Raw genomic sequence first — 21,675 nt, 5'->3', positions numbered from 1 at the left:
GGATAAGAGAAGTCCTGAGTGCAATTTTTTTTTTCCTTTGCTGCAGTCTGTCCAGCTTCTCTCCTCCCCTTAATCTCTGGGTGGCTTTGAGTTCAGCTGCAGACATGGATATTCAGAGTCTGACTTCTAGTATGGATCATCTTGCTGCAAGGGTACAAAGCATTCAGGATTTTGTTGTTCACAGTCCTATGTCAGAGCCAAAAATATCTATTCCTGAGTTGTTTTCTGGAGATAGATCTAGGTTTCTGAATTTTAAGAATAATTGTAAATTATTTCTTTCTTTGAGACCTCGTTCCTCTGGTGATTCCGCTCAGCAAGATAAAATTGTTATCTCCTTGTTACGTGGCGACCCTCAAGATTGGGCTTTCTCCCTGGCGCCAGGAGATCCTGCATTGCTGAATGTGGATGCGTTTTTTCTGGCGCTTGGACTGCTTTATGAGGAACCTAATCTTGAGAACCAGGCAGAAAAGGCTTTGCTGGCCCTCTCTCAGGGTCAGGATGAAGCAGAGGTGTATTGTCAAAAATTTAGGAAATGGTCAGTGCTTACTCAATGGAATGAGTGTGCCCTGGCTGCAAATTTCAGAGAAGGTCTTTCTGAAGCCATTAAGAATGTTATGGTGGGGTTCCCCACGCCTGCAAGTCTGAATGACTCAATGACTTTGGCCATTCAGATTGATCGGCGTTTGCGGGAGCGCAAACCTGCGCACCATCTGGCGGTGTTTTCTGAAGAGAAACCTGAGTCTATGCAATGTGACAGAATTCTGACCAGAATTGAGCGGCAAAGTCATAGACGTCAAAATGGGTTGTGCTTTTACTGTGGTGATTCTGCTCATGTTATCTCAGCATGCTCTAAGCGCTTAAAAAAAATCGCTAAATCTGTCACCGTTGGTACTATACAACCTAAATTCATTTTGTCTGTTACTTTAATTTGTTCTCTGTCGTCCTACTCGGTTATGGCTTTTGTGGATTCAGGTGCTGCCCTGAATCTGATGGATTTGTCGTTTGCCAGGCGCTGTGGTTTGGTCCTGGAGCCTTTAAAATTCCCTATTCCACTGAGGGAAATTGATGCTACACCATTGGCTGAGAATAAGCCTCAGTATTGGACTCAAGTGACCATGTGCATGACTCCTGTACATCAGGAGGTGATTCGCTTTCTTGTGCTGCATAATTTGCATGATGTTGTCGTGTTGGGTCTGCCATGGCTGCAGGCCCATAATCCAGTCCTGGATTGGAAAGCTATGTCTGTGTCAAGTTGGGGTTGCCAGGGGATTCATGGCGATGCTCCTTTGGTGTCAATTGCTTCTTCCACTCCTTCTGGGGTCCCTGAGTTTTTGTCGGACTACCAGGATGTATTTGATGAGCCCAGATCCGGTGCCCTGCCTCCTCATAGGGATTGTGATTGTGCTATAAATTTGATTCCTGGTAGTAAGTTCCCTAAGGGATGACTTTTTAATTTGTCTGTACCAGAACATGCCGCTATGCGGAGTTATATAAAGGAGTCTTTGGAGAAGGGACATATTCGCCCGTCCTCCTCCCCTCTTGGTGCAGGATTATTTTTTGTGGCCAAGAAGGATGGTTCTCTGAGACCTTGTATAGATTATCGTCTTCTAAATAAAATCACGGTCAAATTTCAGTATCCTTTGCCATTATTGTCTGATCTGTTTGCTCGGATTAAGGGGTCCAGTTGGTTCACCAAGATAGATCTTCATGGTGCGTATAACCTTGTGCGTATTAAGCAGGATGATGAATGGAAAACAGCATTTAATACGCCCGAAGGCCATTTTGAGTACTTGGTGATGCCTTTTGGACTTTCTAATGGTCCTTCTGTGTTTCAGTCCTTCATGCATGACATCTTCCGAGAATATCTGGATAAATTTATGATTGTGTATCTGGATGACATTTTGGTCTTTTCTGATGATTGGGAGTCCCATGTGAAGCAGGTCAGGATGGTATTTCAGGTCCTGCGTGCCAATGCGTTATTTGTGAAGGGCTCAAAATGTCTCTTCGGAGTACAGAAGGTTTCCTTTTTGGGTTTTATTTTTTCTCCTTCTACTATTGAGATGGACCAAGTCAAGGTCCGGGCTATTCATGACTGGATTCGGCCTATATCTGTTAAGAGTCTTCAGAAGTTCTTGGGTTTTGCCAATTTTTACCGTCGCTTCATTGCTAATTTTTCTGGCGTGGTTAAACCCTTGACGGATTTGACCATGAAGGGTTCTGATGTGACTAATTGGTCTCCTGCGGCCGTGGAAGCCTTTCGGGAGCTGAAGCGCCGGTTTTCTTCGGCTCCAGTCTTATGTCAGCCTGATATCTCTCTTCCTTTTCAGGTCGAGGTTGATGCTTCTGAGATTGGAGCAGGGGCTGTTTTGTCGCAGAGAAGCTCTGATGGCTTTGTGATGAAGCATTGTGCTTTCTTTTCAAGAAAGTTTTCGCCTGCCGAGCGGAATTATGATGTTGGTAATCGGGAGTTGTTGGCTATAAAGTGGGCATTTGAGGAGTGGCGACATTGGCTCGAGGGAGCTAAGCATCGTGTGGTGGTCTTGACTGATCACAAAAAACTGATTTATCTCGAGTCTGCCAAGCAGCTGAATCCTAGACAGGCTCGTTGGTCGTTGTTTTCCTCCCGTTTCGATTTCGTGGTCTCGTACCTGCCTGGTTCGAAGAACGTGAAGGCTGATGCTCTTTCTAGGAGTTTTGTGCCTGACTCTCCGGGATTTTCATAGCCGGCTGGTATCCTCAGAGAGGGAGTGATTTTGTCTGCCATTTCCCCAGATTTGCGACGAGTGCTGCAGGAATTTCAGGCGGATAGACCTGCCCGTTCCCACCAGAGAGACTGTTTGTCCCAGATAGATGGACCAGCAGAGTTATTTCCGAGGTTCATTCTTCGGTGTTGGCAGGCCATCCTGGGATTTTTGGTACCAGGGATTTGGTGGCTAGGTCCTTCTGGTGGCCTTCCTTGTCGCGGGATGTGCGTTCCTTTGTGCAGTCCTGTGGGATTTGTGCTCGGGCTAAGCCTTGCTGTTCTCATGCCAGCGGTTTGCTTTTGCCTTTGCCTGTCCCGAAGAGGCCTTGGACGCACATTTCCATGGATTTTATTTCGGATCTTCCAGTATCTCAGACAATGTCTGTCATCTGGGTGGTGTGTGATCGTTTTTCCAAAATGGTCCATTTGGTGCCCTTGCCTAAGTTGCCTTCCTCCTCCGATTTGGTTCCTCTATTTTTTCAGAATGTGGTTCGCTTGCACGGCATCCCTGAAAATATTGTGTCTGACAGAGGATGCCAGTTTGTGTCCAGATTTTGGCGGATCTTTTGTGCTAAGATGGGCATTGATTTGTCTTTTTCGTCGGCCTTCCATCCTCAGACGAATGGCCAAACCGAGCGAACTAATCAGACCTTGGAAACTTATTTAAGATGTTTTGTTTCTGCTGATCAGGATGATTGGGTTACTTTTTTACCATTGGCCGAGTTTGCCCTTAATAATCGGGCTAGTTCTGCTACTTTGGTTTCGCTTTTTTTTTGTAATTCTGGTTTTCATCCTCGTTTTTCCTCAGGTCAGGTGGAGCCTTCTGACTGTCCTGGGGTGGATTCTGTGGTGGATAGGTTGCAGCAGATTTGGAACCATGTGGTGGACAATTTGAAGTTGTCACAGGTGAAGGCTCAGCGCTTTGCCAATCGCCGCCGCGGTGTGGGTCCCCGACTTCGTGTTGGGGATTTGGTATGGCTGTCTTCATGTTATGTTCCTATGAAGGTCTCCTCTCCTAAGTTCAAGCCTCGCTTCATCGGTCCTTATAAGATTTTGGAAATCCTTAACCCTGTGTCATTTCGTTTGGACCTCCCAGCGTCGTTTGCCATTCATAATGTGTTCCATAGGTCTTTGTTGCGGAGGTATGTGGTGCCTGTGGTTCCTTCTGTTGAGCCCCCTGCTCCGGTGCTGGTTGAGGGCAAATTGGAGTACGTGGTGGAGAAGATCTTGGATTCTCGTATTTCTAGACGGAGGCTTCAGTATTTGGTTAAGTGGAAGGGCTATGGTCAGGAGGATAATTCCTGGGATGTCGCCTCTGATGTTCATGCGGCCGATTTGGTTCATGCCTTCCATGTGGCTCATCCTGATCGCCATGGGGGTTTTGATGAGGGTTCGGTGACCCCTCCTCAAGGGGGGGTACTGTTGTGAACTCTGTTTTTGGGCTCCCTCTTGTGGTCACAAGTGGTACTGTGTGAGTGCTTTCTTTGGGCTCCCTCTGGTGGCTCTTTTTGTCATTCTGCGGGTCTGTGGCTGGATCAGCTGTCTCGTTATCTGCTAGTTGGTTTCCTATTTAGCTCACCTGGACTTTCAGTTGTTGCCTGCTGTCGATGTATTCAGTGCTATTTTGATCTCTCTTGACTACCTTCGTTATCAGTCTCTCCAAGAGAAGCTAAGTTTCTGTTTGTTCATTTTTTGCTCATCAGTGTTCAATATGTTTCTTGGTTTATTATTAGTCTTTGTCCAGCTTGCTAGTATGTGATTTCCTCGCTTGCTGGTAGCTCTAGGGGGCTGAGTTTCTCCCCTCACACCGTTAGTTGGTGTGGGGGTTCTTGAATTCTCAGCGTGGATATTTTGTATAGGGTTTTCTACTGACCGCACAGTTTCCTATCTATCTTCTGCTATCTAGTATTAGCGGGCCTCATTTGCTGAATCTGTTTCATTTCTACGTTTGTATTTTCCCCTTACCTCACCGTTATTATTTGTTGGGGGCTTTCTATATCTTTGGGGTTATTTCTCTGAGGCAAGTGAGGTCTTTGCTTTCTCTCTAGGGGTAGCTAGTTTCTCAGGCTGCGTCGAGACGTCTAAGAATTTAGGCACGTTCACCGGCTACCTTTAGTGTGTGCCGTTAGGATCAGGATTGCGGTCAGTCCAGTTACCACCTCCCTAGAGCTTGTCTTATGTTCAGTTACTTAGCTAGTCAGTTCTGTGATCCTCAGCCACCAAGGATCATAACAATTCCCCAAAGGAAAAGGCAGCCCCCCACACATATTGACTATGAGTTAAGAGGAAAGTCACAAACACAGGAATGAAACAGGTTTTAGCAAAGGAGGCCAGTCTTCACTAAATAGTCAGAGGATAGAAAAGGGAACTATGCGGTCAGCACAAAAACTACAAAAAAAACCACGCAGAGTATGCAAAAAGACCTCCACACCGACTCACGGTATGGAGGTGCAACTCTGCACCCCCAGAGCTTCCAGCTAGCAAGGAAATATCATGATAGCAAGCTGGACTAGAATTTAGCAGTACAAGAAATATATTCAGGATGCAATAACAACAAATGAACTAGCAGGGACTTAGCTTCTGCTGGAGTAGACAGGTCATCAGAGAAGTCCAAGAGAGATCTGAACCAATACTGAGACATTGACAGCTGGCATGAAGTAACGATCTGAGTGGAGTTAAATAGAGAAGCCAGCCTAGCAATAAACTAGGGCAGCTGAGAAGCCAACCTCAAGGACCAGCAGTTCCACTCAAAGCCACCAGAGGCAGTCCAAGAACAGAACTCACCAAAGTACCATTCATGTCCACAGGAGGGAGTCCGAGAACGGAATTCACAACAGTTCCCCCCTTAAGCTGTCTGTAGGGACATACATGTCATAGAAAGTTGAATATAATTATACCATACATTGATATCTTCAATCCTATGTCTTATTGTAGAAGAATACACATTTTTATTAATATAAGACCAAAAATTTCCCCAGAACATATGAAGGGAAAAAGAGGCATAGGCTATAAATTTAAAAACCAATTTTAATGAACATAATTAAAAAATACAAAATATGTAGAAAAAAGCAGGGTAAAGTTCATTAAAATGGCTGGGAACAATAACCACACCAGAAAATACAAAAATAAACAATTTGCTACAAGAGCAAGCCAGTACTAGAAGAGGTATATAACATACAATCAAATGGACAGGAACCAACAGTTCCTATAGTACCAAGTGTAATTAGCCTCAGTAGTAACCCATGACTTGCCCAATCTAAAGTGCTCTAATGCTACATCTGATAGATTTCTCTATATACTACAATGCAGTGTGTAAGCATATGGCACGCCATTGTAGACAAACAATAATGAACTTACAAATAACTGTCCTGGTGGGAGATGTTCCACAGCGACCCCGACAGCGCCGTTTCGCCTGACTGGCTTCCTCAGATAGGGGGCATGTCCCCCTATCTGAGGAAGCCAGTCAGGCGAAACGGCGCTGTCGGGGTCGCTGTGGAACATCTCCCACCAGGACAGTTATTTGTTGTGAATTTGGATTCTGGGCTCCCCCGGTGGCTACTGGTGGAATTGAACTGGTGTCTTCATCTTCTCTGTTCACCTGTTCCCATCAAGATGTGGGAGTCGCTATATAACCTTGCTGCTCTGTTAGTTGCTTGCCGGTCAACAATGTTATCAGAAGCCTCTCTGTGCTTGTTCCTGCTCCTAGACAACTACTAGATAAGTTGGACTCTTGTCCATGTTTGTTTTTGCATTTTGTTCCAGTTCACAGCTGTAGTTTCGTTACTGTGTCTGGAAAGCTCTTGTGAACGGGAATTGCCACTCTGGTGTTATGAGTTAATGCCAGAGTTTTAAAGTAATTTCTGGATGGTGTTTTTTGATAGGGTTTTCAGCTGACCATGAAAGTGTCCTTTCTGTCTTCTGCTATGTAGTAAGTGGACCTCAAATTTGCTAAACCTATTTTCATACTACGTTTGTTATTTCATCTCAACTCACCGCCAATACATGTGGGGGGCCTCTGTCTCCTTTCGGGGTATTTCTCTAGAGGTGAGCTAGGACTAATATTTTCCTCTGCTAGCTTTATTTAGTCCTCCGGCTGGGCTGGGCATCTAGAACCAACGTAGGCATGCTACCCGGCCACTGCTAGTTGTGCGTTAGGTTTAGTTCATGGTCAGCTCAGTTCCCATCTTCCAAGAGCTAGTTCCTATATATGCTCATGCTATGTTCTCTTGCCATTGAGTTCATGACAGTTTGACCGGCCAGCAAAGTGTTAATTGTTTGGGCTGAAGCAGGAGAAAAAGAAGTGTTGAAGGGAAATTTTTTTTTTTTCCCCTCAGAGTTTTGCTGCCTAGCCCTTAATTGCTGTCTAGCTGCTTCTTACCTCCTCTTAACCCTTGAATGGCTCTGTGTCCACCTGTTTGTAATGGATCTTCAGAGTGTAACTGCAGGTTTGAATAATCTCGCCACGAAGGTACAAAATTTGCAAGATTTTGTTTGTCATGCACCTGTATCTGAGCCGAGAATTCCTTTGCCGGAATTTTTCTCGGGGAATAGATCCGGGTTTCAGAATTTTCGAAATAATTGCAAATTATTTTTGTCTCTGAAATTTCGCTCTGCCGGAGACCCTGCACAGCAGGTCAGGATTGTGATTTCCTTGCTCCGGGGCGACCCTCAAGACTGGGCTTTTTCATTGACACCAGGGGATCCTGCGTTGCTCAATGTGGATGCGTTTTTTCTGGCCTTGGGGTTGCTTTATGACGAACCTCATTTGGAGCTTCAGGCAGAAAAAACTTTGATGTCCCTATCTCAGGGGCAAGATGAAGCGGAAATTTACTGCCAAAGATTCCGTAAATGGTCTGTGCTTACTCAGTGGAATGAGTGCGCCCTGGCGGCGACTTTCAGAGAGGGTCTCACTGATGCCATTAAGGATGTTATGGTGGGGTTCCCTGTGCCTGCGGGTCTGAATGAGTCCATGACAATGGCTATTCAGATCGATAGGCGTTTGCGGGAGCGCAAACCAGTGCACCATCTGGCGGTGTCCACTGAGAAGTCGCCAGAGAGTATGCAGTGTGATAGAATTCTGTCCCGAAGCGAGCGGCAGAATTTTAGACGGAAAAATGGGTTGTGTTTCTATTGTGGTGATTCTACTCATGTTATATCAGCATGCTCTAAGCGCACTAAAAAGCTTGGTAAATCTGTTTCCATTTGCACCTTACCGTCTAAATTTATTCTATCTGTGACCCTGATTTGCTCTTTGTCATCTATTACCACGGACGCCTATGTCGACTCTGGCGCCGCTTTGAGTCTTATGGATTGGTCCTTTGCCAAACGCTGTGGGTATGATTTAGAGCCTTTGGAGACTCCTATTCCTCTGAAGGGGATTGACTCCACCCCATTGGCTAATAATAAACCACAATACTGGACACAAGTAACTATGCGTATTAATCCGGATCACCAGGAGATTATTCGCTTTCTGGTGCTGTATAATCTACATGATGATTTGGTGCTAGGATTGCCTTGGCTGCAATCTCACAACCCAGTCCTCGACTGGAGAGCTATGTCTGTGTTGAGCTGGGGATGTAAGGGGGCTCATGGGGATGTACCTGTGGTTTCCATTTCATCATCCATTCCCTCTGAAATTCCTGAGTTCCTGTCTGACTATCGTGACGTCTTTGAAGAATCCAAGCTTGGTTCGTTACCTCCGCACCGAGAGTGCGATTGTGCCATAGATTTAATCCCGGGTGGTAAATACCCAAAGGGTCGTTTATTTAATCTGTCTGTGCCTGAACATGCTGCTATGCGAGAATATATAAAGGAGTCCTTGGAAAAGGGACATATTCGTCCATCGTCATCTCCCTTAGGAGCCGGTTTTTTCTTTGTGTCAAAAAAAGACGGCTCTTTGAGACCATGTATTGATTATCGGCTTTTGAATAAAATCACTGTTAAATATCAATACCCATTGCCGTTGCTGACTGATTTGTTTGCTCGCATAAAGGGGGCCAAGTGGTTCTCTAAGATTGACCTTCGTGGGGCGTATAATTTGGTGCGAATCAGGCAGGGGGATGAGTGGAAAACCGCATTTAATACGCCCGAGGGCCACTTTGAGTATTTAGTGATGCCTTTTGGTCTTTCTAATGCTCCGTCAGTTTTCCAGTCCTTTATGCATGATATTTTTCGCGATTATTTGGATAAATTTATGATTGTGTATCTGGATGATATTCTGATTTTTTCGGATGACTGGGACTCTCATGTCCAGCAAGTCAGGAGGGTTTTTCAGGTTTTGCGGTCTAATTCTTTGTGTGTGAAGGGTTCTAAGTGTGTTTTTGGGGTACAGAGGATTTCCTTTTTGGGATATATTTTTTCCCCCTCTTCCATTGAAATGGATCCTGTCAAGGTTCAAGCTATTTGTGATTGGACGCAGCCCTCTTCTCTTAAGAGTCTTCAGAAATTTTTGGGCTTTGCTAACTTTTATCGTCGATTTATTGCTGGTTTTTCGGATATTGCTAAGCCATTGACCGATTTGACTAAGAAGGGTGCTGATGTTGCTGATTGGTCCCCTGATGCTGTGGAGGCCTTTCGGGAGCTTAAGCGCCGTTTTTCCTCTGCCCCTGTGTTGCGTCAGCCTGATGTTGCTCTACCTTTTCAGGTTGAGGTCGACGCTTCTGAGATCGGAGCTGGGGCAGTGTTGTCGCAGAAAAGTTCTGACTGCTCCGTGATGAGGCCTTGTGCCTTCTTTTCCCGTAAATTTTCGCCCGCTGAGCGGAATTATGATGTTGGGAATCGGGAGCTTTTGGCCATGAAGTGGGCTTTTGAGGAGTGGCGCCATTGGCTTGAGGGGGCCAGACATCAGGTGGTGGTATTGACTGACCACAAAAATTTGATTTATCTTGAGACCGCCAGGCGCCTGAATCCTAGACAGGCGCGCTGGTCATTATTTTTCTCTCGGTTTAATTTTGTGGTGTCATACCTACCGGGTTCTAAGAATGTTAAGGCGGATGCCCTTTCTAGGAGTTTTGAGCCTGACTCGCCTGGTAACTCTGAGCCCACAGGTATCCTTAAGGATGGAGTGGTATTGTCAGCCGTTTCTCCAGACCTGCGGCGGGCCTTGCAGGAGTTTCAGGCGGAGAGACCTGATCGTTGCCCACCTGATAAACTGTTTGTTCCTGATGATTGGACCAGTAGAGTCATCTCTGAGGTTCATTCTTCTGCGTTGGCAGGTCATCCTGGCATTTTTGGTACCAGGGATTTGGTGGCAAGGTCCTTCTGGTGGCCTTCCCTGTCACGAGATGTGCGAGGCTTTGTGCAGTCTTGTGACGTTTGTGCTCGGGCCAAGCCTTGTTGTTCTCGGGCTAGTGGATTATTGTTGCCCTTGCCTATTCCTAAGAGGCCTTGGACGCACATCTCGATGGATTTTATTTCAGATCTGCCTGTTTCTCAGAAGATGTCTGTCATCTGGGTGGTGTGTGACCGTTTTTCTAAGATGGTCCATTTGGTTCCTCTGCCCAAGTTACCTTCTTCTTCCGAGTTGGTTCCTCTGTTTTTTCAAAATGTTGTTCGTTTGCATGGTATTCCTGAGAATATCGTTTCTGACAGAGGGACCCAATTCGTGTCTAGATTTTGGCGGGCATTCTGTGCTAGGATGGGCATAGATTTATCTTTTTCGTCCGCTTTCCATCCTCAGACGAATGGCCAGACCGAGCGGATTAATCAGACCCTGGAGACATATCTGAGGTGTTTTGTGTCTGCTGACCAGGATGATTGGGTTGCTTTTTTGCCATTGGCGGAGTTCGCTCTCAATAATCGGGCCAGCTCTGCCACTTTGGTGTCCCCGTTTTTCTGTAATTCGGGGTTTCATCCTCGATTTTCCTCTGGTCAGGTGGAATCTTCGGATTGTCCTGGAGTGGATGCTGTGGTGGAGAGATTGCATCAGATCTGGGGGCAGGTGGTGGACAATTTGAGGTTGTCCCAGGAGAAGACTCAGCTTTTTGCCAACCGCCACCGTCGTGTTGGTCCTCGGCTTTCTGTTGGGGATTTGGTGTGGTTGTCTTCTCGTTTTGTCCCTATGAGGGTCTCTTCTCCTAAGTTTAAGCCTCGGTTTATCGGCCCGTATAAGATATTGGAGATTCTTAACCCTGTTTCCTTCCGTTTGGACCTCCCTGCATCCTTTTCTATTCATAACGTTTTTCATCGGTCATTATTGCGCAGGTATGAGGTACCGGTTGTGCCTTCCGTTGAGCCTCCTGCTCCGGTGTTGGTTGAGGGTGAGTTGGAGTACGTTGTGGAGAAAATTTTGGACTCTCGTGTTTCCAGACGGAGACTCCAGTATCTGGTCAAGTGGAAGGGATACGGCCAGGAGGATAATTCTTGGGTGAATGCATCTGATGTTCATGCCTCCGATCTGGTTCGTGCCTTTCATAGGGCCCATCCTGATCGCCCTGGTGGTTCTGGTGAGGGTTCGGTGCCCCCTCCTTGAGGGGGGGGTACTGTTGTGAATTTGGATTCTGGGCTCCCCCGGTGGCTACTGGTGGAATTGAACTGGTGTCTTCATCTTCTCTGTTCACCTGTTCCCATCAAGATGTGGGAGTCGCTATATAACCTTGCTGCTCTGTTAGTTGCTTGCCGGTCAACAATGTTATCAGAAGCCTCTCTGTGCTTGTTCCTGCTCCTAGACAACTACTAGATAAGTTGGACTCTTGTCCATGTTTGTTTTTGCATTTTGTTCCAGTTCACAGCTGTAGTTTCGTTACTGTGTCTGGAAAGCTCTTGTGAACGGGAATTGCCACTCTGGTGTTATGAGTTAATGCCAGAGTTTTAAAGTAATTTCTGGATGGTGTTTTTTGATAGGGTTTTCAGCTGACCATGAAAGTGTCCTTTCTGTCTTCTGCTATGTAGTAAGTGGACCTCAAATTTGCTAAACCTATTTTCATACTACGTTTGTTATTTCATCTCAACTCACCGCCAATACATGTGGGGGGCCTCTGTCTCCTTTCGGGGTATTTCTCTAGAGGTGAGCTAGGACTAATATTTTCCTCTGCTAGCTTTATTTAGTCCTCCGGCTGGGCTGGGCATCTAGAACCAACGTAGGCATGCTACCCGGCCACTGCTAGTTGTGCGTTAGGTTTAGTTCATGGTCAGCTCAGTTCCCATCTTCCAAGAGCTAGTTCCTATATATGCTCATGCTATGTTCTCTTGCCATTGAGTTCATGACAGTTATTTGTAAGTTCATTATTGTTTGTCTACAATGGCGTGCCATATGCTTACACACTGCATTGTAGTATATAGAGAAATCTATCAGATGTAGCATTAGAGCACTTTAGATTGGGCAAGTCATGGGTTACTACTGAGGCTAATTACACTTGGTACTATAGGAACTGTTGGTTCCTGTCCATTTGATTGTATGTTATATACCTCTTCTAGTACTGGCTTGCTCTTGTAGCAAATTGTTTATTTTTGTATTTTCTGGTGTGGTTATTGTTCCCAGCCATTTTAATGAACTTTACCCTGCTTTTTTCTACATATTTTGTATTTTTTAATTATGTTCATTAAAATTGGTTTTTAAATTTATAGCCTATGCCTCTTTTTCCCTTCATATGTTCTGGGGAAATTTTTGGTCTTATGTCATGATTTTGAGGTGTGCTGGATACCTTTGTGGGACTCTTGATAAAATTTTTATTAATATGTAAATGAGTTGTTAAGATCTATGGGTGCCTGCATCCAGAGCTCGTTATTAATTAAAAGGCTCGTTACCAGTATGAGATATGTAGACAGGGCACAATTGGACTCCTTTGCCTCCAGCAAGCACATTATTGGTGAGGAAGTGGAGGGTATTATGAAAAATATAGCACCTCACTAGTCTTAGTCACAGCAGGATGATGTTACCTCTGATGGTGACACCATCAGTTTGAGTCAGTGTTATGCATAGAATGGTATGACTCATCACAAATGACTAAGAATGATAATCTTTCAACCAGTTTTCAATGTTACTTGATTCACTGCAATAAAATGTTTAGGGAAAATTCATTGAAGCTGAAGAATTTGATTTTCAAAAGATTTGATTGTCTTTGTCATCTACACATTACACTTACAGGAGCTTTTATGACATCTAATACTAAATTCAAAGGCATTAACATGGAGTTGGTTCCCCCATCACACGTTTCAGCTGTAGCAGCTTCCATTCTTCTGGAATGGATTTTTATAACATTTTGGAGGTGTCTGCAGGAATTTTTTCACCTTCATACAGAAGATTTGAGGTCAGACACTGTTGTGGGAGAAGAGAGCCAGACTCTCTATCTCATTTCTAGTTCATCACAAAGATTTTTGATGGGGTTAATATCAGGGTTCAGTGCGGCCGGTCACATTCATCCACACCAACCAAGCCTTTATGGACCTCATGTACTGGGAAGTCATAACTTTCAATTATCCAAAATGTCTCAAGGAATATTCTACTGGTATTTGCCCTACCCAAATTGGCCTATCATATGCCCCTCAGAGTCTGGATCTCTTCCATCCCGCACTACAAATTCACTTTCCATGTTCGAGCCTGTTACAGAGGAAGAAGTGTCCAGACTCCTTGCCCTACAACCTGCAAAAGCGATTCTATTCCCTCACATCTCCTTCAGTCCCTCTCCCCAGTTGTCACTACCCACCTAACTAAAATTTTTAACCTCTCTATTTCTTTGGGTATCTTTCCCTCTTCATTCAACCATGCTATCATAACCGCTTTAATTAAAAAGCCATCCCTGGACCAGAATTGCGCTACTAAGCACATGGAATAATTGGTCCACTGCCATCTCATCCGCTATCTCTCAGATAACTATTTTCTGGATCCTTTACAATCTGGTTTCCATTCTTCACATTTTACTGAAACTGCCCTGACTAAAGTCTCTAAAGGCCTACTGAGAGCAAAATCCAATGGTCACTACTCCCTGCAGTTTCTCCTGGATCTCTCTGCTGCATTTGACACTGTGGATCACCAGCTCCTCATCACCATGCTTTATCGGCCTCAAGGACACTGTTCTCTCCTGGTTCTCCTCCTATTGCTCTCACCGATCCTGCACAGTATCTTTTGCCGGGTCTTCTTCCTCTAATCTTCCCCTTACTATTGGGGTTCCTCAAGGCTCAGTCCTAGGCCCCCTCCTCTTCTCCTTATATACTGTCCCTAATGGACAAACGATCAGTAGATTTGGTTTCCAGCATCATCTCTATGCTGATGACACTCACCTATACACCTCTTCTCCTGACATTATCCCCACTTTAATACAAAATACCAGGGATTGTCTGTGTGCTGTCTCTAATATAATATCCTCCCTCAATCTGAAACTGAATCTCTCCAAAACTGAACTCCTTGTGTTTCCCCCCTCTACTAACCTGCCTATCCCCAAGTTCGCAATTTCCTCGGGTGATGAAACCATAACTCCCAAACAGCAAGCTCACATTCTTGGGGTCATAGTTGACACAGAACTTTCCATTATTCCCCATATCCAATTACTCACTCGGTCATGTCACCTGCGCCTAAAAAACATCTCCAGAATCTGACCTTTTCTCACCTTTGAAACTGCAAATACTCTTACTGCCGCTCTTACTCACTCTTGTCTGTACGTTTGCAACAGTCTTCTGATCGTTTTTTCCCTATCCAAACTTTCTCGTCTCCAATCCATCCTGAATGCAGCAGCTAGGATTGTATTTCTATCAGGCCATTTCATTGGCAACCCATTCACTACAGAATTCAGTACAAACTTATAACTCTCTCACTGACGAAGATCTCCACAGTTCTGCACCACCCTACATCTCATCTCATTTCTGTCTTTTGCCCTACACGTGTCCTCCGTTCTACAACTCATCTAAGACTAACATCCTCCATAATTTGAACCTCGCATCTCCGGCTCCAAGACTTCTCTTGTCCTGTGCCAATCTTCTAGAATGCACTACCTCAAATGATCCGACTAATATCTAGTTTGTATGTTTTTAAGTGCACTTTAAAAAGACATCTGTGTGGACAAGCCTATCACCTCAGCTCATTAACCTAGCTCTCCCGTTCCCTCCTAAATGTTAATCATAATCTTCTCCTGCCTACTCATCTGTCTCCATGACCTCCAGGCCCCCAATAGCACACGGTAACTGCACTCAGATAGATCCTGGCTGATGACCGGATCATGCAGCTTTACATGAAAACCCTTATTTATTATAGTGATGGCTGGACCGTCCATAACGGCACCTTCTACCTATTGTGTCCCCCTTATTTTCTTACAGATTGTAAGCTTGCGAGCAGGAACCATACTCTGTATTGTTTTTATTGTCTGTACATGCTCCCACTTAATTGTAAAGTGCTGGGGAATATGTTGGCGCTATATAAATAAAAATTATTATTATATTATTATATGGAGAAGAATGATCCATCATTGCACAGAACACATTTCCTCCAGAGTCCAGTAGTGGTGGCTTTACACCACTCCCTCCAACACCTGGTATTGTGCATGGTGATGTAAGCCTGCAAGCAGCCATGAAGCTCCTGGAGGCAAAGCATTAGGGAATTTTCTGCCCTCTGCTCCTCAGCACTTGGCTTCCCCACTCTGTAACATTACATGGACTCTACTTCATGGCTGAGTTGCAGCGGTTACTTCCACGTCTCAATAATATTACTCACAGGTGAAGAAGGACTATTTAGGAGGAAGAAATGTCATGAACGGACTTACTACCCTGGTGGCTCCAGATGACTGTGCTGGTATCAGTCAGCTTATTACTACAAGCCTTTTTCTCACAAATGGTTGTAAAAGCAGATGGCATGGCTAGGGGTCGAATTGTAGACTTAATATTAGAGAGATGGATACAATGATGGATAGGTATGTAGATAATGGAAGTTTTGAGTTTTCCTTTAGCAATAAGAAGGGAAACATTTAAGGCCTCATTAAACAAGAATATAGCAAACGTTTGCTCCTGGATTTAGTGCTGACTATAGAGCGGAGATGCAGATGTGTTCTCCCCATGCTGACTCGGCACTACCCACTTTCTCAGTAGGTTTTGTTTCAGGAATCTCAAATTAAAGGATAAAAGCATGATCCAAAACTCCTAATGTGCTGGGGGAACAAGGGACACATTGAAGGTGCACAGATCTGCATAGAAAGCTGTTCCTGTAGGCTGCAAATCCCCAACTGTGGGTCAACTGACCCAAATTAGCAGCATTTTATTCATAAGCTAAAGTATTAATAGTACCGATAATTGGTTGCATATCTGGCAGTGCCATTTGGCACTCATCGGTGGCACACCAGGAAAACCAGAACATGGGTGAAGGTTTGCACAGCTAGAAGAGATCATAAATAATCCCTGAATTCATCTCCTTGATAATCCATCCTGGTCTCTCTATGTGCAGCGACTTACGATAAGGTTAATGCTTTCCAAAAACTGCTGCCAACATTTCCATTGTCACAGTGAAGATAAAGGGCTGTCATATAACCTTCCACTAAAACATCTGCTCAGTGTTTACATATCAGCAAGGCCGAAAAACAATTTCCAGGCATCTATCAGATGTGCACAGTGTGCGGGCGACAAGCATGTCTTGTCATCAGTGAAGGAAAAGCACAATGGTTGTTATAGAGCAAAAGGTAGATAGTTGGAGATTTACGCCCAGGGCTGCAAATCAGGGAAAATGAAATATTGCTGGTCATATAGTATAAATCTGCCCAGGTTGGATCATACAGCTGGAGGTATACACCAAACATCTCTATGTCATAACATGGGGCTCAGGATCAAGGCTCAGTGGTTGGCACTGAAGACTCCAGCTCTGGGGTCCTGGGTCCGAAGCTCTTTTCTAATATCGCCCTAAGGTGTAAGATATTAGAAATCAGATTGCAAGTCACATAGAGGTTGGGGAATGTTTTAGAATTTCATAAATGAAAAGATGGTTAACCTTACATTTTTTTGAAGTACGGTAATTGGCGTTAAGAGTTTAGTTGGTGGACAAGTTGCAAGACCTGGCCTTGACCAACTTCAGGGATCAATCAGATGTTGAGAGTTCGAGTTCAGTCCATCACTTTTATCGTTCCCAAACTTTTGAGTTCTCGCAAAGATCAATCTATCTTGATTTGTCAAGGAGAGATAAGGCTGATAGTTAGGATTCCATCAAAGAGAGGAATGACGTGACATGGCTGGAGGGCACAGACAAATTGACCAATCTGTGAGCTAAACATCTATTCTTTATAAGTATAGTCTATATAGTAGTAATACAGTGTAAATTTCATATATTTAATGTTTGCATATATCTTTTGCACAGATTAGGATGTACGTGTCATGTCTTTTTAATGCTTGGTGTCTTTTTTCCGTAGATAGATCAGAGAAGTTCTGGATTAGTAAAATCTACTCTAAATATTAAACTTTATCATGCTGGTTGTATATTAATACACTGTATTCTGTATCGTTTTTATTAGACTGTTCCTCCTGTGTTTGAAGTTTGGCAACAACTTTTGCATTTCTTGACATTTTCCTGCCATTGCTTCCTAAGCCTTTTTGTGTCCAATATTATTATTGTTTTACCAGACTGGTTCTAAAACGAAGCAGCAGCAATTTATAAAGTAATTAGAATATACCTGCGAGGCTGTAATCTCTTTACCCTAATGTTCTACTCGTGGAGCCCGGACGTTTCTAGCAGAAGCCGCCATGTCAATGTTCTTTTTATTACTTAATATACATTTCTTATTGATGCATTTTGTTGCTTCTGAAATAATGTTTCTATAACACTAGGGTTTACGTTTTTTACAGTGTAGGAGAGCTGAATTTGCTATTTAAAGATGTATTTACATATCACACAAATGACCCCTGGTCAAAACTACTGTTATTGTGAACAGCAAGTTGAAGATGAAATAATCCCTAAAAGGCCTAAAATTAAAGAAGATGTATTTCCTTTGTATTTTCAGGAAACTAAATAGATTGTGATTTTTTTTTCATTTTAAAAGTTACAAAAAGGAAAATGGGCCTATGCAAAAGTTTAGGCATCCTTGAAGATTTGAGTGCTCAGATAACTTTGACCAAGGTTTCAGACCTTAGTCTGTTAGGGTTATAGCTTGTTCACTGGTTGTCCTTTCCTCAGTTCGAAATGTAATTTAGAAATGACAGCTAACAGGAACAGTGGAGGCTAAGATAAGGTCTGGAAGACTAAACATAATTTCAGTGAGAGCTGTTAGTAGGATAGCTAGAGAGTAGAGATGGACAAAACCGAACAGTAAAGTTTGTGGTCTGTACTGAACATACCGCGAACACGGACGTCACCAGGAAGTCCGTGTTACTGTTCGGGTTCGACACCTTAAACACTGGGTGTTTCTCGTGTTGTCAGCATAAGAAACACCAGCAACTCTGATCGTCGGTTAGATCATTACCACCGGTCAGAGCGCTGTGCTTCCCACGCTGTCAGATGACAGCGTGAGCCCACAGGTGTGACCGAATGTAAAAATGTTCCCTCGTGTTGCAGGCGTTCGCTGATGGGACTGCTACTCCCATCAGCCTACACCTGCTGTTGCTGATAATGGCGCCTGAACTATACATAAATACATTTTTAAAAATGACGTGGGTTCCCCTGTATTTTGATAACCAGCCAGGTGATACTTAGAGTGAGCAAGGTTGGTTATCAAGAATAGAGGGATCCCCAAGCAGTTTTTAAAAATTATTTAAATAAATATTTAAAAAAATGGCTTGGAGTCCACCTCATTTTTGACAACCTGCGAAGCTAAAGCAGACAGCTGGGGGCTGGTATTCTCAGCCTGGTAAGGGGCCATGGATATTGCCCCCCTCCCCCAGCCTAAAATTAGCAGCCTGTAGCTGCTCCAGAAAAAAGGCAAATCTATTAGATCTGCCAATTCTGTCACTTTGCCAGGCTCTTCCCACTTGCCCTATGGTGGTGGCAAGTGGGGCTAATATTTGTGGGGTTGATGTCACCATTGTATCATAACACTGTTTTACATCTGTAAAAATTCTGAAGTTGAAAAGAAGATGGCTTCTACAAATGGATAATGAATGATCCTAAACACATAATTTTCCATGTGGGCAATTTTCCATGTGGGCAGTTTTCCGTGTGGGCAATTTTCTGTGCGGGCAATTATCCATGTGGGCAATTTTCCGTGTGGGCAATTTTCCGTGTGGGCAATTTTCTGTGTGGGCAATTTTCTATGTGGGCATTTTTCCTGTGGGCAATTTTCCTGTGGGTATTTTTTCTGTGGGCATTTTTCTGGTCACCAATTTTTTGTACTCTGCAGCTGTGTCTTTAGGAGTAGTGTTTATTTTAAAAATCTAGTTGTTTTATACTCTGCAGCTATGTTTTTGTCAGTAATGTATCTAAAAATGTTTCTACTATGCAGCCGTCTCCTTCCCATTTGTGGGCCTAAGAAATTTATTTTATTGCACCACTTTGTCTATACAAGCAGTGTTTCAAAAAATGTTTTTTACTTTGCAGCTGTCTTTTTGTCATTAGTGTATCTAAAAAATGTTTCTACTCTGCAGCCATGTTTTTAAGAGTAGTGTATCTAAAATCTATATGAGTAGTTTTTTTTAATCCCTTTAACACCCGAGGTGGTTTGCACGTCAATGACCAGGCCAATTTTTACAATTCTGACCAGTGTCACTTTATGAGGTAATAACTCTGGAACGCTTCACCAGATCCCTGTTTCTGAGAATGCTTTTTCATGACATATTGTTCTTCATGATAGTGGAAACATTTCTTCGATATAATTTGCACTTATTTGTGAAAAAAAACAACAAAATTTTACAAACATTTGGAAAATTTAACAATTTTCAAAATTTGAATTATGTCATTAAATCAGAGAGATATGTCACATAAAATAGTTATTAAATAACATTTCCCACATGTCTACTTTACATCAGCATAATTTTTTAAACAATTTTTTTGTTAGGAAGTTATAAGGGTTAAAAGTTGACCAGCAATTTCTCATTTTTCCATCAAAATTTACAAAACCATTTTTTTAGGGACCACCTCACATTTGAAGTGACTTTGAGGGGCCTATATGATAGAAAATATAAACAAGTCACACCATTCTAAAACTGCATCCCTCAAGGTGCTCAAAACCACATTCAAGAAATGTATTAACCCTTCAAATGCGTCAATGCAATTTTTGAAATGTGGAAAAAAAGATCACTTAACTTTTTTTTTTTTATAAAAAAATTAACTTTAGACCCCAATTTTTTTATTTTCATAAGGTTAACAGGAGAAATTGAATTATACAATTTGTTGTGCAATTTCTTCTGAGTATGGGGATACCTCAAATGTCAGAGAAAACTACTGTTTAGGCGCACGGCAGGGCTCTGAAGGGCTGGAATCATTAGCGGATGCTATGTCCCGTTTAGAGAGCCCCTGATGTGCCTAAATAATGGAAACCCCCACACAATGACCCCATTTTGGAAACTAGACCCCTCAAGGAATGTCTTTAGATGTGTACTGAGCACCTTGAACCCCCAGGTTTTTCACAGAAGTTTATAACATTGAGCCGTGAAAGTAAAAGAAAAATCACATTTGCCCCACAAAAATTTTATTTTTGCCCCCTTTTTTTTTTTTCACTAGGGTAACAGGAGAAATGGCACCAGGCAATTTTTTATGCAATTTCTCCTGCATACGCCGATACCCCATATGTGGGGGAATGCTACTTTTTAGGCAAGAAGAAGCGCAATATTGGAGTTCAGATTTTGCTGGAATGGTATGTCACATTGGCAGAGCCCCTGAGGTGCCAGAACAACAAAAATTCCCCATATATGAACACATTTTTCAAAGTATACTCCCTAATAAATTCATCTGAGTGCAGTGACCATTGACACCACTTGTGCCTCATAGAATCACAGAATTGTATACCATTGAGCGGTGAAGAAATAATAAATTACATTTTTACCACTATAATGTTGTTTTAACCCAGAGTTTTTAATTTTTCTAAGGGTTAATAGGAACATTTTTTTACAACAAACTGAGGTCCATTTTTTTCTGAGTGCTCCAATAACCTACATGTAATCGGGAAATATTTTTCAGGAACGGTGCACAGCTCAGAAGGGAAGGAGCGCTAGATTATAGATTTTGAAGATTTTACGGTAATAGTTTGAGGGTTCCATTATTCACTGGGAGAGCCCCTGATTTGCCAGAACAGCAGAAACCCCCATAAGTGACCCCATTTTACAAACTACTCTTCTCATCGAATTCATCTAGGGGTGCAGCGATCATATTGACACCACGGGTGTACCACAGAATTTTATACCACTGGGCAGTGAAACAAAATAATTAAATTTTTTGCCACCAAAAATGGACACCTACCCTGAAAAAGTCACAGGTGCTGGTGGGAATACGTGTGGGGTCTGCTCCTCCATAAGCTCCTTGTTGGCTCACATGGCTTCAAACCTCTAACTTTGACACAAGCAGGTTTGATTTCCCGTTCGTTTCCCACAGATGTGATTTTTCTTATTCTGTGAAATTCCGGTGTTTTTTGACCATTTTATTAGCGCCATGCATTATTCATTTGCCAACAGTAACTAGTGGAGGATTATTATCGCCATATTATGGGCATAGCTTGTCATGTAACCATTTTTTAAAAATGTTTTTAATAGTCTGTCTACTTGCATGTGTTGTTAAATAATACAATTTATTATTTTTTGCTATATATTGGGTGTCCCTGTTTTCTGACATGCATCTTTATGCCTTCAGCTGTTAAAATGGATGGAAATGTAGGAAGATCGTGTGCCCGGCAATGGAGCTGTTGTCACGCGCTATTTCCATCTAAATATATCAGTGAACTCTTTTCTCACCTTCTGCAATACAAGATCCTGCCATCGTAATGATGATTCACAAACAAAAAGCCGAGTCCGAGATGAGATCGATATCACCGTTTACTCAGAAAATAACTCATCCCATGGAGGAGCTGCCCTCAGATTATTTATCTCACACAAGTGCTTTCATACCT

General features: G+C 43.2%; 1 protein-coding gene across 1 annotated transcript in view; it reads left to right on the top strand.

The window, feature by feature from the left end:
* C4H10orf90 (chromosome 4 C10orf90 homolog) overlaps window positions 1-21,675 on the top strand; it is a 208,945-nt gene that overhangs the window by 113,218 nt on the left and 74,052 nt on the right. The window lies entirely within an intron of this gene.

This window comes from Ranitomeya variabilis, chromosome 4, assembly GCF_051348905.1.
Source record: "Ranitomeya variabilis isolate aRanVar5 chromosome 4, aRanVar5.hap1, whole genome shotgun sequence".
Classification (NCBI taxonomy): Eukaryota; Metazoa; Chordata; class Amphibia; order Anura; family Dendrobatidae; genus Ranitomeya; species Ranitomeya variabilis.
The sequence above is the reverse complement of the archived record's forward strand: the minus strand, read 5'-3'. Positions and strand labels throughout refer to the sequence as shown.